This window comes from Zalophus californianus, chromosome 7 (assembly GCF_009762305.2).
Source record: "Zalophus californianus isolate mZalCal1 chromosome 7, mZalCal1.pri.v2, whole genome shotgun sequence".
Taxonomy (NCBI): Eukaryota; Metazoa; Chordata; class Mammalia; order Carnivora; family Otariidae; genus Zalophus; species Zalophus californianus.
This window is the reverse complement of record NC_045601.1, coordinates 50,010,424-50,022,242: the sequence shown is the minus strand read 5'-3', so window position 1 is coordinate 50,022,242 and position 11,819 is coordinate 50,010,424.

The following is an 11,819-nucleotide window of genomic DNA, read 5'->3' as shown; positions in this document are numbered from 1 at the left end:
CCATTTGTTTATTTTAGCTTTTGTTGCCCTTGCCTGAGGAGATTGGTCCAAAAAAATATTGCTAAAAATGGTGTTAGAGTTTACTGCCTGGGTTTCTTCTAGGAGTTTTATGGTTTCAGGTCTTACATTCAAGTCTTTAATCCATTTTGAATTTATTTTTGTGTGTGGTATAAGATGGTGGTCCAGTTTTATTCTATTGCATGTACTTGTCTAGCTTTCCCAATGCTAGTTATTGAAGAGACTGTCTTAACATTGTATATTCTTGCCTCCTCTGTCATAGATTAATTGATGGTATATGGATGGATTTATGTCGACTTTCTTTTTTTTTTTTTTAAAGATTTATTTTTTTATTTTGAGAGAGTGAGAATGAGAGAGAGAGAAAGAGTACATGAGAGCGGGGAAGGTTAGAGGGAGAAGCAGGCTCCTCGCCGAGCAGGGAGCCCGATGCGGGACTCGATCCCGGGACTCCAGGATCATGACCTGAGCCGAAGGCAGTCGCTTAACCAACTGAGCCACCCAGGCGCCCCTTATGTCGACTTTCTATTCTGTTCTACTGATCTAGGTGTCTGTTTTCCTGCCAGTATGATATGTTTTGATTACTATGGATTTGTAGTATAGTTTGAAATCAGGGAGTGTAATACCTTCAGCTTTGTTATTCTTTCTCAAGATTGCTTTGGTTCTTTGGGGTCTTTTGTGGTTCCATACAAATTTTAGGATTTTTTTGTTCTAGTTCTGTGGAAAATGCCATTAGTATTTTTTAAAATCATGCATTTTATTTTAATTAATTAATTAATTAATTTCAAGTATGCCCTATGCTCAATGTGAGGCCTAAACTCATGACCCTGAGATCAAGAGTTGCATGCTCCATGGACTGAGCCAGCCAGGAGCCTCGCCATTAGTATTTTGATGGGGATTGCATTGAATCTGTAGATTGCTTCGGGTAGTATGGGCATTTTAAAATGTTAATTCTTCCAATCCATGAGCATGGTGTATTTTCCCATTCATTCATGTTGTCTTCAATTTCTTTTATTAATGTCTTATGGTTTTCAGTGTATAGGTCTTCGTCTCCTTGGTTAAATAGATTCCTAGGTATTTTATTCTTTTTGATGCAGTTGTAAATGGGATGCAAAAAAAATTTCTGATAGCTCGTTACTAGTATATAGAAATGCAATTTCTGTATGTCAATGTTTTATTCTATGACTACTAAATTCATTTATTAGTTCTAGTAGTTTTTTGGTGGAATCTTGAGGGTTTTCTATATATAGTATCATGTCATCTGCAAATAGAATTTTCTTCTTCCTTTCCAATTTGGATGCCTTTTGTTTCTTTTTCTTGCCTAATTATTGCTGTGGTTAGGACTTGCAATATCATGTTGAATAAAAATAGTCGGCGTGGGCATCCTTGTCTTATTCTTGATCTTAGAGAAAAAGCTCTCAGCTTTTCAGTATTGAGGATGGTGTTAGCTGTAGATTTGTCATGTATGGCCTTTATTTTGTTGAGGTACTTTCCTTCTATACCCACTTTGTTGAGAACTTTTTTCTTAATTAGCTGTTGAATTTTGTCAAATGCTTTTCTGTCATCTATTGAGATAATTATATGATTTTATCCTTCATTTTATGTGGTTGGATTGATTTGTTGATATTGAATCATCCTTGAGTCCTTGGAATAAATTCCACTTGATTATGGTGTATGATCCATTTAATGTATTGTTGAATTTGATTTGCTAATATTTTATTGAGAAATTTTGCATCTATGTTCATCAGGGATATTGGCCTGTAATTTTCTTTTTGGTGTCGTGTCTTTTTCTGATTTTGATAACAGGGTAATGTTGGTCTTGTAAAATGAGTTTGGAAGTGTTCTTTCCTCCTCAATTTTTTGGAATAATTTGAGATGGATAGGTTCTAACTTTTCTTTAAATGTTTGGTAGAATTCATCTATGAAGATGTTTGGTTTTGGAATTTTGGTTTTTTGGGGAATTTTTAAATTACTGATTTAATTTCATCACTTTTAATTGGTCTATCTTGATTTTCTGTTGCTTTTTGATTCAGTCTTGGAAAATTGTGTCTTTCTAGGAATTCATCCATTTCTTCTAGGTTTTCTAATTTATTGGTTTGAAGTTGTTTGCAGTAGTCTCTAAGATCCTTAGTATTTCTGTGGTGTCAGTTGTAACTTCTTCTCTTTCATTTCTGATTTTATTTATTTGGACCCTCTTTTGTTATTGATGGGTCTAGCTAGAGGTTTATCAATTCAATTTTGTTTATCTTTTCAAAGAATCACTGTTTAGTTTTAGTCATCTTTTGTCTTTTTTTTTTAAGCTCTATTTTATTTATTTCTGCTCTGATCTTTATTGTTTCCTTACTTCTACTAACTTTGGGCTTTGTTTGTTCTTCTTTGTCTAGTTCCTTTAGTCATAAAGTTGTTTATTTGGGAGTCTTCTTGTTTCCTGAGGTAGGTTGTATTGCTATGAACTTCCCTCTTATGCTGCTTTTGCTGTGTCCCATAGATTTCGGAAAGTTGTGTTTTCACCTTTATTTGTGTTGAGATTTTTGATTTCCTCTTTGACTTCTTCATTCACCCATTGGTTCTTTAGTGGCATGTTGTTGAGTCTCCATGTGTTTGTATTTTTCCAGTTTTCTTCCTAGAATTGATTTCTAGTTTCATACCGTTATGGTCAGAAAAGATGCTTGATGTGATTTCAATCATCTTGCTTTTACTGAGACGTATTTTGTGGCCTAACAGGTGATCTATACTGGAGAATGTTCCATGGGCACTTAAAAAGAATGTGCACTCTGCAGTTTTCTGATGAAATATTCTCCATATATCTATTAAGTCATTTGGTCTAATGTGTCATTTAAGACCAACATTTCCTTATTGATTTTCTGCCTGGTTGATCTATCTATTGATGTAAGTGGGGTATTAAAATCCCCTACTATAATTGTATTACTGTCAATTTTTCTCTTTACGTCTGTTAATATTTACTTTATATATTTAGGTACTCCTATGTTGGGTGCATAAATATTTATGAATGTTATATCTTCTTAGATTGACGTGTTTATCATTATTTAATATCCTTCTTTGTCTTTTGTTACAGTCTTTGTTTTAAAGTCTATTTTGTCCAATATGAGTATTGCTTTCTTTTCATTTCCACTTGCATGGAATATCTTTTTCCATCCTTTCACTTTCAGTTTATGTGTGTCTTCAGATCTGAAGTGAGTGTCTTATAGGCAGCATACAGGTGGGTCTTTTTTTTTTAATCCTTTCAGCCACTCTGTATCTTTTGAATGGAGCATTTAATCCATTTACATTTAAAGTAATTATTGATGATAGGTACTGATTTATTTTATTTTTAATATCGTTTATTTATTTGAGAGACAGAATGAGAGAGAGAGAGAGAGAGAGAGAGAGAGCATGAGAAGGGGGAGGGTCAGAGGGAGAAGCAGACTCCCTGCCAAGCAGGGAGCCCGATGGGGGACTCGATCCAGGGCCTCCAGGATCATGACCTGAGCCGAAGGCAGTCGCTTAACCAGCTAAGCCACCCGGGCGCCTGGTGCCACCCTATTTTAAATAATCCCTAGACAAAGCAACACTAGCCTCTCCTTAACAAAGCCACTTCATTGTCTGACAGTCTTCATGGTTTTGATTCATATTTTCCTTGCAGCCTGAAGGTGATAATGTCCTGTCTGAAGGAGCCAGTGCACACTCAGGGAGTAGCCCAGCTTTGTTCAATGAAGTAAAATATCCAGAGCAGTTCTCTTTATGTTTTCTATAGCAACACATTTTCGTATGTGATTAAGAAACAAGACAACAAAGGGAAGAATGTACTAAGCTTATCAAAGTACAATAGTTGCCACTACACCAGAAAAACTAGTTTTGATTCTATTTCTGGTGCTGTTAGGCTAACCTTGGGGAACCAAAGATATTTTGCACTGAAATGAAGATAAACACTTAACAGCTCTAGTCAGCCCATGGCAAAACTGTCAAATAGGCAAAGTTTGTCATTAGGATTTTTCTGTCAGCCCTTGCCGGGTCTTTCTTCTGTCCCCTCTCTTAGCTCCAAGGCACCTACTGCTCTCTAGGTGCCAGGAAAACAAAACAAACTATTTTACACTGAAGCGTCATTGACTTTTTGTGAATTTTACCCTAAGGACATTTGCATTTTACATCACTCTGGATCCAATAAAAGAGAGAGAGAATCTACACAGTCATTTGGACAGGGAAAGTATAATACAAAGAATTATTAACTATAACAGGGGATTAAAGTAACAAAGAGCTAGTAAGAAGTAAAGAGAACTCTAAAAAATATAAGAATGGCAGATGAGGAGCAACAAGTATGCTCGAGGCTGGGAGAGAGTGAGATAGAGGCAAGAGGCCTCCCGAGTCAGGATTGCGACCTTACTGAAGAGGTCACAGCTGGGGCTCCCAGGATGGCAGAGAAGACTCTGGGAGGCTGTACTGCTAGAACTTGCTGGAAATCTGCTGTCTAGGGTGTTAGGAGAAGATGATCATAGGGAGATATCTCACTGGGGGGGCTCTGCTGCCAAACCACCTGAGGCAGGGGAAGCGAGAGCGCAGCTGCTGGCTACTGGGGGCTGAGGGCCACTGGGCGGTGGAGGAGCCCACTGGGAGAAGCTGCCAGCGCTACTGGGGCTGGTAAACTGCAGGAGTGTGCCGAACAAGCTGAGGGGAACTCGGACACAAAACCCCCTCCTCCTTCACTGTCTCCCGAAGTATCCTTTACTTTGCTTTTTTTTTTTTTTTAAAGACTTTATTCATTTGACAGAGAAAGACACAGCGAGAGAGGGAACACAAGCAGGGGGAGTGGGAGAGGGAGAAGCAGGCTCTCAGCTGAGAAGGGAGCCCAATGCGGGGCTCGATCCCAGGACCCTGGGATCATGACCTGAGCTGAAGGCAGACGCTTGACGACTGAGCCACCCAGGTGCCCCTCCCCAAGTATCCTTATTGACAAAGCTTAACCTTGTGCCCGCTGCAAAGGAAAACTATTTAAAGGGTGCATGTCTTTTTGAATAGCAGGTAATGAAGGATGAATTTGGAGTTAAGAAGCAATAAATTGATCACTGGCGCGCATTTTAGAAGAGAAAGAAAAGATCAGGGTAATGTTGAATCCCGTGGGATTCTCTAGTGTTACGTTTCCAGAATAGGCAAGCTAGAGAAGGTATGTTGGAATCGGAGAGCCTTCTGAGAGTCCAGAAATTACACGAGGTAGTTGACAGAACTCTATATCCACATTAGATGGGATTATTAAAGATTGCTTCTAGGTGGGCAGGCAGGCTGGCAGACCTTGAACTCTTCATTCACCTCCATTCCTAGATGTAGATGAAACTGGCTACACGCCCGCTAATTTCACTTCCTCTTGCAAGTACAAGAGGAGACAACATTCCTCAGACTCCTGGCTTCTAGATGAAGCCTGCAACAAGTTCTGATAAATAGGATGTGAGAAGCAGTAATAAATGTTACTTCCAGATCTGGCCCCTAATATGTCCCATCAGAATATCTGTTCATTATCCCTTCACTGATGACCAGATGAAGGCGGAAGACTGAGCAGTAGGCTCCAGAGAAGCCTGAGGGTATGGCGGTATTGTGAGATGGCGAGAGCCTGAGACATATAGTTCCCAGGAGAGAGAACGCAGGAGAGCTGCTCAACTCACATTAAACTAGAATATGACTATATTGTGTTAAGTCTCTGAGACATTGGGGATTTTTGTTATTGTAGGTAGTATTAATTTCCCCGACTGATACACCAGGTAAATTAAGACCCCTCCCCCACCCCCCTCCGGACAGCTTGTCTGAAACTGAAGTAGTGGAGAGATAGTATCCATTATTCCTTTTTTTTTTTTTTTTGAGCTTGTCAAAATGAAGAAGCTAGATTCTGTATAGTTAGTTGTTGATACAAATCGGTTTGGCATGGAGACCCACATTGGCCTCAGTGCACAGAGAACTTGGGCTGAGGCAAGAAGGGAGCACTTCTCTGCCAAAGCTCAGCCTCCGCTGCATCAGGGGACCCCACTCCATGCCCACACCATGTGCCCCAGGAAGAGGCCCAGGGTCTGGGCTCTATTCTCCCCATTATTCACCGAAGAGCAGGGGCAGATTCGGTGCCCTCTATAGATATTTAGAAAAGGTATTGTCTTCCATATTTAAAAATACATATATAATTCTGCAGATAATATGTGAATATACATTTTCCCCCTTTCCACATGCTCAGACTCTCTTTGGGTACATATTGGGAAGAAAGGAAACATACGGCACATGGGTTTTCTGCCATCCACAAAAAACAAGTGAGATCTACTTCTGAGGCCTCTTCTATTTTATAGCTGTCAGGCTTTCAAGGCAAACGGGAGACTCCCCCCTACCCCCGCCACCCCTTCTCTGGGAGAAGCTTCAGCCCAGAACCCTGTGATTCCAGGTCCTGCAGAGAATCACTCTGACATGTCGGTGGTGTCTTTACGTGACATCGGCGGGGTTAGCACAGATCTCCCAAAGGGCTGCCTCCTGTGATCCAACATCTCGTGAGTAAATCACTTTTAGCAGCCGCAAGGCACTGCATAAAGTTTATGTAGGATGGACATAAATCTGGGTCTGGAAAGAGCACAGTTTCCTGTGGTGACAGGCAGCGAGGCTGAGGCGCTTTACCACCACTCACCCCTTTTATTGGATTGCAAATTGTATCAGCTGGAGGCCTTTGGAGCCGAACAGAACACAAACGTGGGGTCTGTGGGGTCTGCAGGCAGGCCAGCCCGTCAAACTCTGGCACTCAGCCTCCGTCCCAATCCAAACTCACAACAGCCTTTTATGCCGTGAGCTGTGCTTGGTGTGGGAGATCTGTGACCCCGAAGGCAGCAGCCTCGAACCCCTGGAGAAGGCGGCAGCGCAGAGGTTAGGACTGTGGAGCCCAGCACCCGGCAGTGTGAGCTCGGTTCCTGGCTTCCCCCACTTAGTAGCTGTGTGACCTTGGCCAAGTCACTTAGTCACCCTGTTTGCTAGTTATCTCAATGACGAAATTGGGCTAATAGCCTTACTACATGCAATCAGAAGAGAACATAGCATCTCAGGGGCTAATTTGGAGTAGTAGGAATCAGTCTAAGCATGTATAGGGTGCGGGACTCTCCCCACCTCCATGCTGGAGGCCACATTGTCCTTCATGAACACAGAAACTTTTTGGGCAGACACAGAGGGCCAGGCACATAAAAATTAATGCAGAATGAATACTTTCCTGGTTGTTCTCTCTCTCTCTCTCTCTTTTTTTTTCCCCAGGCAGGTGGTGGAAAGACCCTGGTAGGGAATCAGGGGACCTGCTTTTCCTTCTCGGCCCTGTCGCAGGAGTCATGGACCACATACTCGATCTTCCTGGCTTTCATTTATCGATAGATGGATGCCTCCAGCAGCTGACTGGGGCCTTGAAGTTAATCTGGTCCATATTCATAATATCGACAATAGCGGTAGCAACTGCTACTTTCAATATTGAAAACTTCCTGTGTCACTGTTCTTTTCTTTTTTTTTAAGATTTTAATTTTAAATAATCTGTACACCCAACGTGGGGCTCAAAGTCACAACCCCGAGATCAAAAGTCACATGCTCTGACTGAGCCAGCCAGGTGCCCCCTGTATCACTGTTCTTTTTTTTTTTTTTTAAGATTTTAATTTATTTATTTGACAGAGAGACACAGCGAGAGAGGGAACACAAGCAGGGGGAGTGGGAGAGGGAGAAGCAGGCTTCCTGCAGAGCAGGGAACTCAATGTGGGGCTCAATCCCAGGACCCTGGGATCATGATCTGAGCTGAAGGCAGACGCTTAACGACTGAGCCACCCAGGCGCCCCTGTATCACTGTTCTTAGTGCTTTATGTGAGCTAGCTCAGAATTACCTTTGATAGGAGGTAGTTACTACTTTTATACCTATTTTACAGAGGGGAAAACTAAGGAAGAGTGGTTAAATGACATGTTTTATGTACATTACCTCATCAGATTAATACATATGGAGTAAGTGTTAGCTCTATTACAGAGGACACACTGAGGCTCAGAGAAGGTAAACATTCCACCTGTCCCCCAAAGAGAGAGTAGACTTAAAATTAAGTCCTTATAACATCTCTTTTAAGATGAGCAGTCTTTCTCAATTATTTTATTTTTTTTATTGAGGAACAATTTACATTCAGTAATGTGCACTAGTATGAAGTGAATAGCTCAGTGGATTTTGACTTATGTATAGACTAATGTAACCACCAATCTGATCAAAATTCAGAACATTTCCTTCACTCCAGAAGGTTCCTCTGTGCCCTCTCCCAGTTAATATCCCTCAACCCCTAGAAAATCACAAGGCCAACTTCTATTACCATTGATTAGTTCTGTTTTTGAACCTTGTATAACTAGAATCGTATGGAAGGTATTCTTTGTGTCTGTTTCTTTCACTCAATATTATAATTTTGAGATCTTATCCATATTCTGGCTTGAATCAATAGTTTCTTTTTTATTGCTGTGTAATATGTCCCACAGTATGAATTTATCCACAACTCACTGATCCCTTCCTATGTTGATGAACATGTGGATTGTTTCCAGTTTGGGGTTATGATGAATAAAGTTGCTGTGAATATTCATGTACAAGTCTTTTTGTACATGTATGTACTAATTTCTCTTGGATATATAGCTAAGGGTGAGATGGCTTGGACATAGGGTAGTGGGCATATGCTTAACTTTACTGCCAGTTTTCCAAAGCGATGCAATGAATTTATATTCTTAGCGGCAATGAATGACCTTTTAGTTTTCCTCACCCAACTTTGGCATTGTCACTCCTTCTGTTGTTGGCTGTTCAGTGCTATCCCACTGTGATTTTAATCTGCGTTTCCTTGATGAGTAATGTTGTTGAATACCTTTTCCTATGCTTACTGGCCACCTAGATATCCTCATTTATGAAGGGCCTGTTCAAGTCTTGTGCCCATTTTTAAAATGAATTGTCTTTTTCTCATAGATTTATAGTTCTTGATATATTCTGGGTATGAGTACTTTGTAAAAAATAGATGTTGCGGGGGGTGGGGGGCCTGGGTGGCTCAGTCAGTTAAATGTCCGACTCTTGATTTCTGCTCAGGTCATGATCTCAGGCTTGTGAGATTGAGCCCGGAGTCGAGTTGAGTCCTCACTCAGTGGGGAGTCTCCTTGAGAGTCTTTCCCTCCACACCTCCCTTGCTTGTGCTTTGCCCATGAGTGCTTGCTCTCTCTCTCTCTAAAATAAAATAAATAAATCTTTAAAAAAATAGATATTGTAAATATCTGCTCCAAGCCTGGGAACTTGCATATTCACTTAATGTTGTTTCTAATGAATGTAAGTTCTTATGTTTAATAAGATCCACATTTATCATGTTTTACTTTAAATAGTTGAAATCTTTCATTCATTTATTTATTTTTATACTTCTTTTTTTTAATAGTTGAAATCTTTTAAAGAAATCTCTGCCTACTCCAAGATCATGAAGATATTCTACTATGTCTTCCTCTAAAGAACTATTATTTTACCTTTCATATTTAGGAATATGATCAACCCTCAAATTAATTTTTATGTATGGTATAAAAGACCATCTTTTTCCTATTAGATTATGCCTTTGTTGCAAATTAAATGACTATATATATATATATATATATATATATACACGTATGGTTCTATTTCTGGAGGCTCTATTCTGTTCCACTGGTCTATTTGTTTTTCCTTGCCCCAATACCAATACCAATACTCTATCTTGGTTTTATAGTAAGTCTTCATATCTGGTAGTATAAGTCCTCCTACTTTGTTATTCTTATCAGAATGTGTTTTGCATTTCTTATACATTTTAGGATTTTGTCAATTTCCATAAAATTGTTTTGTTGGGATTTTGACTGGGATAGCCTTGACTTGATAGATCAATATTGAGAAAACTGACATCTTAATAGTAGTAAATGTTTTAATCCATGAAAATGGAATATCTCTTCTCAATTATTTAGTTTGAGTAAGAAAAATTTGAGTGAAACTTAGGTATTTTCAAATGGTTAAGGATAAAATTACCATATGATCTAGGTATTCCACTCCTAGATATATACTCCAGAGAATTGAAAACATATGTGTAGGGGCACCTGGATGGCTCATTTGGTTAAGTGTCTGACTTTGGCTCAGGTTATGATCTAGAGGTCCTGGGGTCGAGCCCTGCCTCGAGCCCTGGGTAGAGCCCCAGGTCCCCTCCACACTCAGCGGGGAGTCTGCTTGTCCCTCTCCCTTTGCCCCTCCCCTCGCTCATGCTCTCTCTCTCTCTCTCAAATAAATAAATAAAATCTTAAAAAAAAGAAAACATATGTGTACACAGAAACTTGTACATGAATGTTCATAGCAGTATTATTCACAATAGGCAAAAAATAGAAACAACTCAAATATCTAGCAACTGATGAATGGATAAATAAAATGTGGCATATTCATACAATGGGGTATTATTTGGCAATAAAAAAAGTACGAATACGGGTACCTGGCTGGCTCAGTCAGAAGAGTATGCAACTCTTGATCTCAGGGTTGTGGGTTTGAGCCCCATGTTGGGTGTAGAGATTACTTAAATAAATAAAATTTTAAAAAAGTACCAGTAACATACCTCAATATCATAAAAGCCATCTATGAAAAACCCACAGCGAATATCATTCTCAATGGGGAAAAAACTGAGAGCTTTTCCCCCAAGGTCAGGAACATGGCCGGGATGTCCACTATCACCACTGCTATTCAACATAGTATTAGAAGTCCTAGCCACAGCAATCAGACAACAAAAAGAAATCAAAGGCATCTGAATCGGCAAAGAAGTCAAACTCTCACTGTTTGCAGATGATATGATACTTTATGTGGAAAACCCAAAAGACTCCACCCCAAAACTGCTAGAACTCATACAGGAATTCAGTAAAGTGGCTGGATATAAAATCAATCCACAGAAATCAGTTGCATTTCTATATACCAACAACAAGACAGAAGAAAGAAATTAAGGAGTCGATCCCATTTACAATTGCACCCAAATCCATAAGATACCTAGGAATAAATCTAACCAAAGAGGCAAAGAATCTGCACTCAGAAAACTATAGAATACTCATGAAAGAAATTGAGGAAGACACAAAGAAATGGAAAAACATTCCATGCTTATGGATTGGAAGAACAAATATTGTGAAAATGTCAAGGCTACCTAGAGCAATCTACACATTTAATGCAATCCCTATCAAAATACCATCATCTTTTTTCAAGAAATGGAACAAATAATCCTTTTTTTTTAAAGCAAACCATTTTTTTTTTTTAAAGATTTTATTTATTTATTTGACAGAGAGAGACACAGCGAGAGAGGGAACACAAGCAGGGGAAGTGGGAGAGGTTGAGGCAGGTTTCCCGCTGAGCAGGGAGCCCGATGCTGGGCTCCATCCCAGGACCCTGGGATCATGACCTGAGCCGAAGGCAGACGCTTAACTGACTGAGCCACCCAGGCGCCCCGTGGAACAAATAATCCTAAAATTTGTATGGAACTAGAAAAGACCCCGAATAGCCAGAGGAATGTTGAAAAAGAAAAGCAAAGCTGGTGGCATCACAATTCCGGACTTCAAGTTCTATTACAAAGCTGATATGGTACTGGCACAAAAACAGACACATAGATCAATGGAACAGAATAGAGAGCCCAGAAATGGATCCTCAACTCTATGGTCAACTAATCTTTGACAAAGCAGGAAAGAATGTCCGATGGAAAAAAGACAGTCTCTTCAACAAATGGTGTTGGGAAAATTGGACAGCCACATGCAGAAGAATGAAACTGGACCATTTCCTTACACCACAC